A 13,770-nucleotide genomic window follows, 5' to 3' on the forward strand; every position below is an offset into this window, starting at 1 on the left:
TAATTTTAAGATGGTTTATCAAGTTGATTAAGAAACAACAGTTTAGATATGATACATTAACTACTTAGGCGGAAAAAAAGTATACGACTCATAATAGCTAGTGATAACAGCATTCCACTCTCTAGTCGAAGTGTTAGGAAACTCTTCCCCTACATCTCTAGACCTTCCTCCTCCTCTTCAGGTCCATTGTCCATCTGAAGAAGGCCAACGAGCACTACCACTTCACTAGCTCCTCAGCCCCATACCACCAGTATAACACCAGTCTGTGTACCCTTTATGGGGTCTGGTAGCTTACCTGGTGTCAATCATCCATCTAACTATCCTGGCCAATGGATACAGGACAGGTCCTCAAACTATCATATCCTGGTCCTTTCTAAACAATTGCATAGATCAGGGGGTACAGAAGACGCCATTCCATCAGCTTAGGAATGTTAACATGGCAGCCTGAACTAAGACTGTTCAGAGGTCAAAGTGTTTAGAAATCTTGCTCCCAGAGAGCGAATCAATGCTGTGTAGAAAATCCTACCAAGATTCTATGTTATGCAAAAAATGCCTGTTTATTCGAGACCCCAATTTCTTACATTCATTGTAACATTGCTGTTTGTGGGAGCTTGCTGTGCACAAATTGACTGCCATGTATCCTACAATATTTTTTAAAATGAATTCATGGGATGTGTGTGTCGCTGACTAGACCAGCATTTATTGCCCATCCCTAATTGCCCTTGAGAAGGTGGTGGTGAGCTGCCTTCTTGAATCGCTTCTGTCCCTGTGGTGTAGGTACACCCACAGTGCTGTTAGGGAGGGAATTCCAGGATTTTGACCCAGCGACAGTGAAGGAACAGCAATATATTTCCAAGACAGGATGGTGAGTGGCTTGGAGAGGAACTTCCAGGTTGTGGTGTTCCCATGAATCTGCTTGCTGCCCTTGTCCTTCTAGATGGTGGTGGTCATCAGTTTGGAAGGTGCTGCTTAAGAAGCAGTGACTGCATTTCTAAAAGTGCAGCATTGGCTGTGAAGTGCTTTGGGACATCCAAGATAAGACTAAAGCATTCGCAAGAACCTTCAGCCAGAAGTGCCGAGTGGATGATCCATCTCGGCCTCCTCTGGAGGTCCCCAGCATCACAGATGCCATTCTTCAGCCAATTCGATTTACTCCACATGATATCAAGAAATGGCTGAAGGCACTGGATACAGCAAAGGCTATGGGCCCTGACAATATTCCAGCAATAGTACTGAAGACCTGTGCCACAGAACTTGCCATGCCTCTAGCCAAGCTGTTCCAGTACAGCAACAACACTGGCATCTGCCCGCTTATGTGGAAAATTGCCCAGGTATGTCCTGTACACAAAAAGCAGAACAAATCCAACCCAGCCAATTACCGCCCCATCAGTCTACTCTCCATCATCAGCAAAGTAATAGAAGGGGTCATCAACAGTGCTATCAAGCAGCACTTGCCTAGCAATAACCTGCTCACTGATGCCCAGTTTGGGTTCCACCAGGGCCACTCAGCTCCTGACCTCATTACAGCCTTGGTTCAAACATGGACAAAAGAGCTGAACTCCTAAGGTGAAGTGAGAGTGACTGCCCTTGACATCAAGGCCACATTTGACCAAAGTGGCATCAAGGAGCCCTAGCAAAACTGGAGTCAATGGCAGTCGGCAGAAAACCGATTCATCACCTGAGGGAGGGCGGTACATGGTAATCAGCAGGAGGTTTCCTTGCCCATGTTTCACCTGATGCCATGAGATTTCATGGGATCCGGAGTCGATGTTGAGGACTCCCAGGGCAACTCCCTCCCGACTGTATCCCACTGTGCTACCACCTCTTCTGGGTCTGTCCTGCCGGTGGGACAGGACATACCCAGGGATGGTGATGGTGGAGTCTGGGACATTATCTGTTCCATGAGGATGACTATGTTGTTTGACTAGTCTGTGAGGCAGCTCTCCCAATTTTGGCACTAGCCCCCAGATGTTAGTAAGGAGGACTTTGCAAGGTTGACAGGGCTGCGATTGTCATTGTCATTTCCAGCACCTAGGTCGATGCCGGGTGGTCCATCCAGTTTCATTCCTTTTTTAGTGACTTTGTAGCAGTTTGTTACAACTGACGGGCTTGCTCGGCCATTTCAGAGGGCATTTAAGAATCAACCACATTGTTGTGGGTCTGGAGTAACCTGTAGGCCAGACCAGGTAAGGACGGCAGATTTCCTTCCCTAAAGGACATCAGCGAACCAGATGGGTTTTCGCAACAATCGACAATGGTTTCATGGCCGTCATTAGGCTTGTAATTCCAGGTTTTTGCCATTGGTCACCCAGCCTGTCAATCCTCATGGGGCCCCGCCTTGCCTCAGCCAATCAGAAAGCAAATGGCCTGTTCATTAGGCAATTGGACGATGTTTGACTGTCAGTCACCTGCCCCTTCCACCAACTCTAATACTTTTATAACTGATAAATAGATGTGTTGAAAGAAAACAAAAGAAACAGATATTTTTCAAAAGCACCTGATGAGCTCTCTCCTGGGTGTTGCTTGCAGCAGTGTCCTAGAGATTAATTTTTACTTCCTGGAGATTCCAATCCAATCCTGGAAGGCTGGCAACCCCACTGTAAGGCTATGGAATGATTTCTTTCAAATTAAATGCTTGCTTCCTGGGTTTTCATTCAGCAGGGAGCTGTTAGTATGGTGGCGATGTCACTGGGCTAGTAATCCAGAGACCCACACTCTGGAGATGTGAGTTTAAATCCCACCATGAATTTAAATTCAATTAATTAATAAATGTAGAATAAAATGCTAGCCTCATTAATAATGGCCTGAAACTATCAGATTGTTGTAAAAACCCATTTGGATCACTAAGGCTCCCAAGGGGAGGAAATCTGCTGTCTCTCCCTGGTCTGGCCTACATGTGACCCTGGACCCACGGCAATGTGGTTGACTGAAATGGCTACCGAGCCACTCAGTTGTATCAAACTGCGACTGTAGATGTACTTATACCACACGGACTACAGTGATTCAAGAAGGCAGCTCAAGGGTAGTTAGGGATGGATAATCGATGCTGTCCTTGCCAATGACACTCACATCCCAAGAATGGATAGAAAAGGATTTTTTCCGGCTTGAGAAAATGCAGTTTTTATCCCAGGAATGCTCATTATAACAGCGCGAGCATTTGACAGATCATCTACTCCAAGTTGCATCCAGGTTGAAAGACATGTTGCCTTCCTCTCTTAGGTTGGATATGGTGATCATTATTTACAAATAACACATTAACTGATGATATAATGATGATGTATCTTCAGTTTGGAGGCTGCTCTCTTTCCACGGATAGAGCTGCTGGTTCAAAATTTCTCCATGTACGTACCTCCATCTCTCCCATTGATCCTTCGCAGTGAAAGAGTGTTGAACAATAACATGAGTTTCCTTTTCGTTAACTGCGTTTTTCTTGTTTGGATTCAGACCATCTGAATTGGGGACAACTTGGAGTTTCAATCCAGATCCAAATGCATGATGGAGCTTTTCATCTTTTTTTGAGGGATGTGAGCATTTCTTGCCCATCCCTAATTGCCCTTGGACATCTGTTTATCAATTATAAAAAATATTGGTGTTGGGTGGAAGAGGCAGATCACCGACAGCCAAGCATCATCCAGTTGCCTAATGAACAGGCCATTTGCTTTCTGAGTGGAAGGCAAGACCCCATGGGGATGGACAGGTTGGGTGGCCAATGGCAAGAGTGTGGGTGGGGACTGGAGGCAGGTGGTCATGCGATGAAACCTCCAGGAATACCTCTGAGTGACTCGCTTGGCCATTTCAGAGGGTAATTAGGAGTCAAGCACATTGCTGAGGATCCAGTCACATGTGGGCCAGACCAGGTAAGGATGGTAGATTTCCTCCCCTAAAGGGCTTTAGTGATGGATTTTTACAACAATCGATGATAATTACATGGTCACCACTACTGAGACTAGATTTCAATTCCAGATTTTATCGAGTTTAAATTCTGCCAGCAGCTGCAGTAGGATTTGAACCCATGTCCCCAGAGAATTAGGCTGGGCCTTTGGGCTACAAACCCAGTGACCTTGCTGTGATGCCACCATTTTCCTGCATGATAAGGGTTAATTCAACTTAGAGGCATCCCTGCAAGAAAGCGTTGGTGTTTCAGCCTGAGGATTCAATGGTCAAAGTTTCCTGAATTGAGGGATGCTTCTTGTTGTCAAAAAAGCACTTTTTGAAAACAGGAAGCAGATTTTTCAGTTGATAACGAAGCAAGAGTAGATTTCGAAAGCGTTTGAATCTTCAGACTGATATTTTACTACCTTTGTGCCCATGATTCCAAAACAACATTCGACAAGACTGGATGTAAAGCCTCACTTCCTTCCATTGTAGTGTTCTGTATGGTCAATTCAGAGCCTAAGCAGACTATTCCATGAGGAGCGCTGTTAAAATAAGAAGCCTTGCTGTTAACACTTTCCTTGCCATTGGCCTTATTACTATGTACTGAACGTGACAAAATGCTACAGTCGCCAGAGTTTTGGAGAAGTCCTAACCAGAGAAGGAGTGTTGAGAGCGGCTCTGTGCACCACACCTTAAGAAGAATGTACTGGCCTTTGAGGGAGTGCAGCCTATATTTACTAGAACGATATCTGGACACCCAAGAGTTAGGCTTCGAGGAGATATTGGACAAACTAAGGTTATATTCCTTGGAAATTTTGAAAGTTAAGAGATGAGCAGTTGGAAGATACAAAGATATTCAGATCAGACAGGGTAGATTGAGAAAACTATTTGCACTGGCTGGGGAGTCTAGGACCAGAGGGCAGAGTCCTGGAAATGGCCAAAAATCCTATGCCCCGCTCCCGAACCTGGCATTTCCCATCCTCGCGGGAGTGGGACGGGAGTCATACCAGCGTATGTCTATGCGTGATTCGCTGAGGCGGACAGCCATTTATATCACCAGCTCCTTCCACTGAAGTGGGATTGTGGAAGAACAGGAGCATGGAGTCTGGAGTGTGCAGGTTGGAACAGATAAAAGGAGGTCTGAACGGTGGACTCTTATGGATAGCCCTTTGGATAGTGTCCCAGGACACCTTTGGAAGAGGTAAGGCACTCTTTGGGATTGTTAAAAGTGAACAGCGCTTTTTACGCATAAATTCTTTGGACCTGTCAAGCTGTAAAAGATGTGTCCAGCTGTCAAGGAAATGTCTGGCTGTCAAGGAAATGCTAAGGAGCTGTCCAGCTCAAATCTGTCAAAACTATCCAGGAATTGTCAACCCTGTAAATGTTACCCAGGAAGTGTCAAAGCTGTCAAGGAATTGTGCAAGGATACTAAGTGAGTTGGCATCGAGGGGGTAGGGGCAAAGTGTGGTGGGGGGACATGGGTTGGCATAAGTTTGCATGGGAGTATGGGAGAAATGGGGGTGGGTAAAGGGACATTAAGTTGGCATAGGAGTGTGAGGGCCATGAGGGGATTAGGTAGAGCGTAGCTAAGTTGGAATAAGGGTGTGGGGTTCATTAGGGGTGGCGGGGGGCATGGGTGGGACATAAGGAGTGTGTGGGGAGGGTGAGGAGGTAATGTCTGGAAGAATGTTTTTTGGTTTATTATTCTTTTTATTTATTACACAGCTGTGCCTGGCCCACCTCCACACCCAGCAGCCTGCGGATTTGTTCTGGGATTGCCCACCCCAACCCCTATTTCAGCCACACCCACCCCCCCGCAAGGAAACCTCCCGAGTCGGCAAACACCACCCAGGGTCGAAAATCTGGGCCTGGGAAACACCTCTTCACTCAACGGATTCTCGTCCGCAAGTGGCATTGATACAAGATCGATCGTCAATTTTAAAACTGAGTTTGAGAGATTTTTGTTAGTGGAAAGGGATTGAGGTATATGGGACGAAGATGGATATATGGAGTAAAGTCACAGATCAGGCAGCATCTCACTAAATGGCTCAACAGGCTTCAGCGACTAAACAGCCCTCCTCCTGTTCATATATTCTGACCACTTTTCAGTTCAGTATCTGCCCGCAGCTCAGTTGTATCCATGCCTCCTCCGCTGGGAGCCCAAATGCCTACAGCTCTATCCGGTAGACTGAAAATTGAGTGCATAAAATAGTCACCAATCTCTGACGATGGCAAAGGTGGAAAGAAATGCAGAAAGAAGCAGATACATTATTTTGCAGAAGGGGGAAGGCAGAACATTAGCAAGCAAAGAACAAAAGCAATTCAGTGACAGAAAGATAAAGGAGCAACAGCAAGATCCGCACCCTTTGGGTCATGAGATCCCATAGCTCCTGTTACATTGAAGATGGCGGCCGGAATCTGCTGCTCTCACTGGTGCTGGGCTTGGAGGCCTGAGGAGCGTGTAACTTGGCAGGATGGCAGCGTAACAGAACCCCCACTGTCTTCCCGCCTCTGCCAGAATTAAGTTCTGGGTTGGGAAAGCCCACGGGTGACCTTCCCATCCCGCCTCCAATTGAAGCCCTTAAGTGGCCAATTGGTGACCACTTAAGGGCCTCATCATTGCGCCATCGCCAGTATTAACCCAACTGCAGGTGGGCATGTCTCGCCATGCAGCACACATGACAGGTGAAAATGTGCGGGCTGCTTGTCACTTCTGCAGGGTTGGGGGAGGGGGGGTGGGGGGGGTGGTGGGTGGGGGAGGAGAGCAGGGTGGGTGTCCCTTGATCAAAGGCACTCGGTGCCTGATCGAGGTACTGGATATTGGGAAGAGGGCGGGGGTTGGGAGGGGTGCCACTGAGAGCCACCTCCCTGTCCTTGCTGCTGATCCCTACATCCCTGTTCCTGCAACCCCTACCCCCACAACCTCTTCCTCCATCCCCCCAATATTAATTATCTTGCGGCCTGGGTGCCCCAAATCCAGATACTCCAGTGCCTGCCCTTCCGGCAGCAGCCACCGCTTACCCTGTGGCACTGTGGAGCATAAGAGCTGCCAGTCTCTGATTGGCCGTCAGCTTTCAGTAGGTGAGACTTCAGCTCCCAGGGCCTACATTCCAGCGGAAGGCCTGCCACTGTCCTCGCCATGGCCTGATTGGCATGTGCTTCGGTGGGCCTTCCCGAAAAGAGGTAGCCTGGGTCTCTAGCCAGTTCACCAGCCTGCAGGCGAGACCCCAACTCCTCAACAAGATTCCACCTGTTAATTAATTAGTTTCCAGGATAAGGGGTCGGCCATTTTGAACTGAGATGCGGAGAAATTTCTTCACTCAGAATCTTTGGAATTCTCTACTCCATCATTGAGTATATTCAATACTAAGATAATGCCCTCTTCCCAATACTATCTTCAATAGTGAGGGGTGCAGACAGATGCTTCTGTGGCCGTAGATGTGACTCCAGGATGGTGTGTTGCCTCCCTGGTGCCAGGGTCAAGGATGTCACAGAACGGCTGCAGGCCATTCGGAAGAGGGAGGGCGAACAATCAGAGGTCGTGGTTCACGTTGGTACCAACTACACAGGTAGGAAGAGGGATGAGGTCCTGCAACAAGAGTTTAGGGAGCTAGGTAGCAGATTAAAAAGCAGGGCCTCAAAGGTTGTAATCTCTGGATTACTTCCTGTGCCACGTGCTAGTGAGTATAGGAATAGGAGGATAAAGAGGATGAATGTGTGGCTGAAGAGATGGTGCAGGAGGGAGGACTTTAGTTTCCTAGATCATTGATTCTGTTTCTGGGGAAGGTGGGGCCTGTACCAGTCAGACAGGTTGCACCTGAACAGAAAAGGGACCAACATCCTTGCCGGGAGGTTTGTTAGTGCTGTTGTCGGGGCTGGGGGGTTAAACTAATTTGGCAGGTGGATGAGATACAGAGCGGAGGTACAGTAGAGGGTGATGCCCAGCCAAATATAAAAGAGAAGCTAAGTCAGCCTGGATGGCAGAGCAAATATAGATCTGTTAAGGCACAAGGGAATTATGCAAGGTTGGATTGCATCTATTTTAAGACAAGTAATGAATTGTAACAGATGAACAAGTAACAGATGAATTGAGGGCTTTGATTAACACATGGGAATATGATTTTGGTGCTATCACAGAGACATGGTTGAGGGAAGGGCAGGACTGGCAGCTCAATATTCCATGGCATAGAATCTCCACACGTGTCAGGGAGGATGTAAAAGAGGAGGTGGCATTGCACTATTGATCAAGGAGTCAATTACTGCAGTTAGGAGGGATGGTATCTTAGAAGGCTCCTCAAATGAGAGTAGAAAGTAAAAACAAAAAGGGGCAATCACTTTGCTGTGAGTGTACTATAGGCCTCCAAACAGTCAGAGAGAGATAGAGGAGCAGATATGTAGGCAAATCTCAGAGGAGTATAAAAATAATAGGGTTAATAATAATAGGGGATTTCAATTCCTCAATATTAACTGACATGGTCTTAGTGTGAAACATAGAAACATAGAAAATAAGAGCACGGGTAGGTCATTCGGCCCTTGGAGCCTGCTCCGCCATTCAATATGATCATGGCTGATCCTCTATCTTAACGCCATGTTCCCGCTTTCTCTCCATACCCCTTGATGCCCCTATTATCCAAAAATTTATCAATTTCTTTCTTGAATATACTCAGTGACCCGGCCTCCACAGCCTTCTGTGGTAGAGAATGCCACAGGTTGACCATCCTCTGAGTGAAGAAATTTTTCCTCATCTCAGCCCTAAATGGCCTGCCCTGTATCCTGAGACTGTGGCCCCTGGTTCTAGACTCCCCAACCAGGGGAAACATCCTCCCTGCATCCAGTCTGTCTAGCCTTGTTAGAATTTTATATGTTTCAATCAGATCCCGTCTCATTCTTCTAAACTCTAGTAAACACAGGCCCAGTCGAACCAATCCCTCCTCATACGACAGTCCAGCCTTGTATCAGCCTAGTGAACCTTCGCTTGCATATACTATGGCAAGTATATCCTTTCTTAGGTAGGGAGACCAAAACTGCATGCAATCCTCCAGGTGTGGTCTCACCAAGGCCTTGGATAACTGCAGTGAGACATCCCTACTTCTGAACTCAAATCCTCTTGCAATGAAGGCCAACATACCATTTGCCTTCCCAATTGCTTGCTACCTGTTTACTTTCATTGACTGGTGTACAAGGATACCCAGATCCCTTTGTACATCCACATTTCCCTAAACATCACCATTTAAATAATACTCTGCCTTTCTGTTTTTCACACTGAAGCCTATAGCTTCACATTTATCCACATTATACTGCATCTGCCATGTGTTTGCCTACACACACAACTTGTCTAAATCACCCTGAAGCCTCCTTGCATCCTCCTCACAGCTAACAACCCCATCCAGTTTTGAGTTGTCAGCAAACTTTGAAATATTGCATTTGGTTCCCTCATCCAAGGTATTTATATATATATATATATATCATGAATAGCTGGGGCCCAAGCACTGATCCATGCTGTACACCACTAGTCACTGCCTGCCACCCAGAAAAAGACCCATTTATTCCCACTCTCTGTTTCCAGTCTGTCAACCAATTCCATGTGCTTTAATTTTGCACACTGGCCTCTTATGTGGGACCTTATCAAAAACCTTCTTGAAATCCAAATACACCACATCCACTGGTTCTCCCATATGCAGTCTACTAGTTATATCCTCAAAAAACTCCAGTCGATCAGTTAAACATGAATTCCCTTTCATAAACCCAGGCTAACTTTGACTAATCCCGTTAATGCTTTCCAAGTGTTCTGTTACCGCGTCTTTTATAATAGACTCTAGCATTTTCCTCACTACTGATGTTAGGCTAACTGGTCTGTAATTCCTTCTTTTTTCTCTCACTCCTTTTTTAAATAGTGGGGTTATATTTGCCACCCTCCAATCTGTAGGAACTGCTCCAGAGTCTGTAGAATTTTGGAAGATGACCACCAATACATCCAATATTTCCAGGGCCACTTCCATTAGTACTCTGGGCCCTGGGGATTTTTCAGCCTTTAACCCCATTAATTTCTCTCTAGCACCATTTTTTTTTACTCATACTGATTTTCTTCAATTCCTCCCTCTCATTAGACCCTTGGTTCCCTAACATTTCTGAGAAATTATTTGGTCCTCTTTTGTGAAGACAGAACCAAAATATGTGTTCAATTCTTCAGCCATTTCTTTGTTCCCCATTTTAATTTCCCCAATTTCTGACTGTAGGGGACTAACCTTTTTTCTCTTCACATATTTATAGAAGCTGTTATAATCAGTTTTTATGTTCCTTGCACGTTTACTCTCATACTCCATTTTCCCCTTATTGATCAATCTTTTTGTCCACTTTTGCTGAATTCTAAACTGCTCCCAATCTTCAGGCTTGCTACTTTCTCTGCCAATTTTATATGTGTCATCCTTGGATCCAATGCTATCCCTAATCTTTTGTAAGTCATAGTTGAGCCACCTTTCCTGTTTTATTTTTGATCTGGACAGGAATGAATAATTGTTGTAATTCATGCATACGTTCCTTAAATATCAGCCATTGTCTATCCACTATCAACACTTTTAGTAAGGTTCCCCAGTCCATCATTGCCAACTCACACCTCATACCCTCATAGTTCCTTTTATTTAGATTTAGGACCTTAGTGTCGGATTCAACCTCTTCACTTTCCATCCTAATGAACAATTATATCATTTTATGGTCGCTCTTCCCCAAGGGACCTCACACAACAAGATTGTTAATTAATCCTTTCTCATTGCACAATCCCCAGTCTAGGATAGCTTGCTCTCTAGTTGGTTCCTCAATGTATTGGTCTAAAAAAAACCATCAAATATACACTGCAGGAAATCCTCCTCCACAGTATTATTGCTAGTTTGGTTTATCCAATCTATATGTAAATTAAAGCCCTCCATGATTACAGTTGTACCCTTATTGCATGCATCTCTAATTTCCTGCTTAATGCCTTCCCTTACATCTCCATTATTTTTTGGGAAGCCTATAGACACCCCCCCCTCCTCCCTCCAACCCCACCCTCAATGTTGTCTGCCCCTTGTTGTTTCTTCTCTCCACCCAAACAGATTCCATATCATGATTTTCCGAGCCAATATCCTTCATCACTGTTACATTGATTTCCTCCTTTACTAACAATGCTACCCCACCTCCTTTCCCTCTTTGTCCTTCCTAAATACTGAATACTCCTGGATGTTCAGTTCCCATTCTTGGTCACCCTGCAGCCATGACTCTGTAATTGTAACTATATTATAACCATTTATATCTATTTGCACTGTTAATTCATCTACTTCATTGCGAATGCTCGCGCATTAAGATACAACTCCTTTAGACTTGTCTTTTTAACCTTGTTAGTCATCTTAGCTTAATTTTGCACTATGACCCCATTTGCTTTTCACCCTTGTTTTTTCTGCGTTCCACTTTTGCTTCTTACTTTTTTGTCTTTTGTTCCTATCCTTGTTTCCCCCTCCCCTGTCTCCCTGCTCAGGTTCCCATCCCCCTGCCATTCTAGTTTAAAGGCTTAGAGGGGGCAGAATTCTTAAAGTGCATCCAGGAGAGCTTTTTGAGCCAGCATGTAGAAAGTCCTACAAGAGAAGGGGCGGTACTGGACCTAATCTTAGGGAATGAAGCCGGGCAAGTGGTAGATGTGTAAGTAGGGGAGCATTTCAGGGATAGTGATCATAACTCTGTAAGATTTAAGGTAGTTATGGAAAAGGACAAAGATGTACCAGAAATAAAGGTCCTGAATTTGAGGAAGGCCGATTTCAATATGATAAGACATGGATCTGGCCAAAGTGGACTGGAAGCAGTTATTTGTAGGAAAATCCAAATTAGACCAGTGGGAGTCATTCAAGAAGGAAATAGTGAGAGTTCATGGCCAACATGTTCCCAGAAAGGTGAAAGGTAGGGCCAACAAGCCCAGGGAACCTGGAATGTCAAGGGATATAGAGGATTGGGTAAGGAAAAAAAAGAGGCTTATGGCAGGTACAGAGGGTTGAAAATGGCTGAGGCCCTAGAGGAGTATAGGAAGTGTAGGGAGGTACTTAAAAAAATAATTAGGACAGCAAAGAGCAGACATGAAAAAACGCCAGTGGGCAAGATAAAGGAAAATCCCAAGGCAGTTTATAAATATATTAAGGGCAAGAGGATAACCAGGGAAAGAGTAGGGCCCAATATGGACCAAAGTGGTAATCCATGCATGGAGCCAGAGAGTGTGGGTGAGGTTTTAAATAATTACTTTTCATCTGTGTTCACTATGAAGAAGGACTATGTAGATGTAGAAATCAGGGAGGGGGGTCTGTGATATACTTGAACAAATTAGCATTGAAAGAGGAGAGGTTTTAATGGGCTTAAAAGTGGATATATCCCCAGGCCCAGATGAGATGTATCCCAGGCTGTTATGTGAGGCAAGGGAGGAGATTGCAGGAGCTTTGATGCTAATTTTCAAATCCTCTGTGGCCTCAGGAGGTAACATGGCAAGGGAATACACAATGAATGGTAGGATCCTAGGAAGTACAGAGGATCAGAGGGACCTTGGTGTACATGTCCATAGATCCCCGAAGGCAGCAACACAGGTAGATAACATGGTTGAGAAGACATATGGGATGCTTGCCTTTATTATCTGAGGTATAGAAAAAAGAGCAGGGAGGTTATGTCAGAGGACTCGAGGACCGCGAATGTGGTACCTTTATTCAAGAAGTATGGTAGGGATAAACCAGGTGATTACAGGCCAGTGAGTCTAACAGCAGTGGTAGGGAAAGTATAGGAAAAAAATTCTGAGGGACGGGATTAATCTCCAATTGGAGAGGCAGGGATTAATCAGGGAGAGATCATGTCTAACAAATTTGATTGAATTTTTTGAGGAGGTGACTAGTGGTGTAGATGAGGGTAGTGCTGTTGATGTCGTCTACATGGACTTCAGTAAGGCTTTTGACAAGGTTCCACAAGGGAGAATGGTCAAGAAGGTAAGAGCCCAAGGGATCCAGGGCAATTTGGCAGATTGGATCCAAAGTTGGCTTATTGGCAGGAGGCAGAGGGTGATGGTGGAAGGTTGTTCTTGTGATTGGAAGCCAGTGTCCAGTGGCATACCACAGGGATCGGCGCTGGGACCCCTGCTGTTTATACTGTACATTAATGATTTAGACGTGAATATAGGAGGTATGATCAGTAAGTTCACAGATGACACACAAATTGGTGGTGTGGGTAAATAGTGAGGAGGAAAGCCTTAGATTACAGCTTGATATAGATGGGCTGGTAAGATGGGCAGAGCAGTAGCAAAAGGAATTTAATCCTGAGAAGTGTGAAGTGATTCATTTTGGAAGGACTAACACAGCAAGGGAATACACAATGAAGGGTAGGACCCTAGGAAGTACAGAGGATCAGAGGGACCTTGGTGTACATGTCCATAGATCCCCGAAGGCAGCAACACAGGTAGATAACATGGTTGAGAAGGCATATAGGATACTTGCCTTCATTATCTGAGGCATAGAATATAAGAGCAGGGAGGTTATGTTGGAGCTGTATAAAACACTAGTTAGGCCACAGCTGGAGTACTGTGTGCAGTTTTGGTTGCCACACTATAGGAAGGATGTGATTGCACTGGAGAGGGTGCAGAGGAGATTCACCAGGATGTTGCCTGGGCTGGAGCGTTTCAGCTACGAAGAGAGACTGGATAGGCTGGGGTTGTTTTCCTTAGAGCAGAGAAGGCTGAGGGGGGACCTGAAAGAGATTTACAAAATTATGAGGGACATAGATAGGGTCGATAGGAAGAAATCTTTCCCCTTAGAGGAGGTGTCAATAACCAGGGGGCATAGATTGAAGGTAAGGGGCAGGAAGTTGAGAGGGGATTTGAGGAAAAATCTTTTCACCCAGAGG

Source organism: Carcharodon carcharias, chromosome 11, assembly GCF_017639515.1.
Source record: "Carcharodon carcharias isolate sCarCar2 chromosome 11, sCarCar2.pri, whole genome shotgun sequence".
Classification (NCBI taxonomy): domain Eukaryota; kingdom Metazoa; phylum Chordata; class Chondrichthyes; order Lamniformes; family Lamnidae; genus Carcharodon; species Carcharodon carcharias.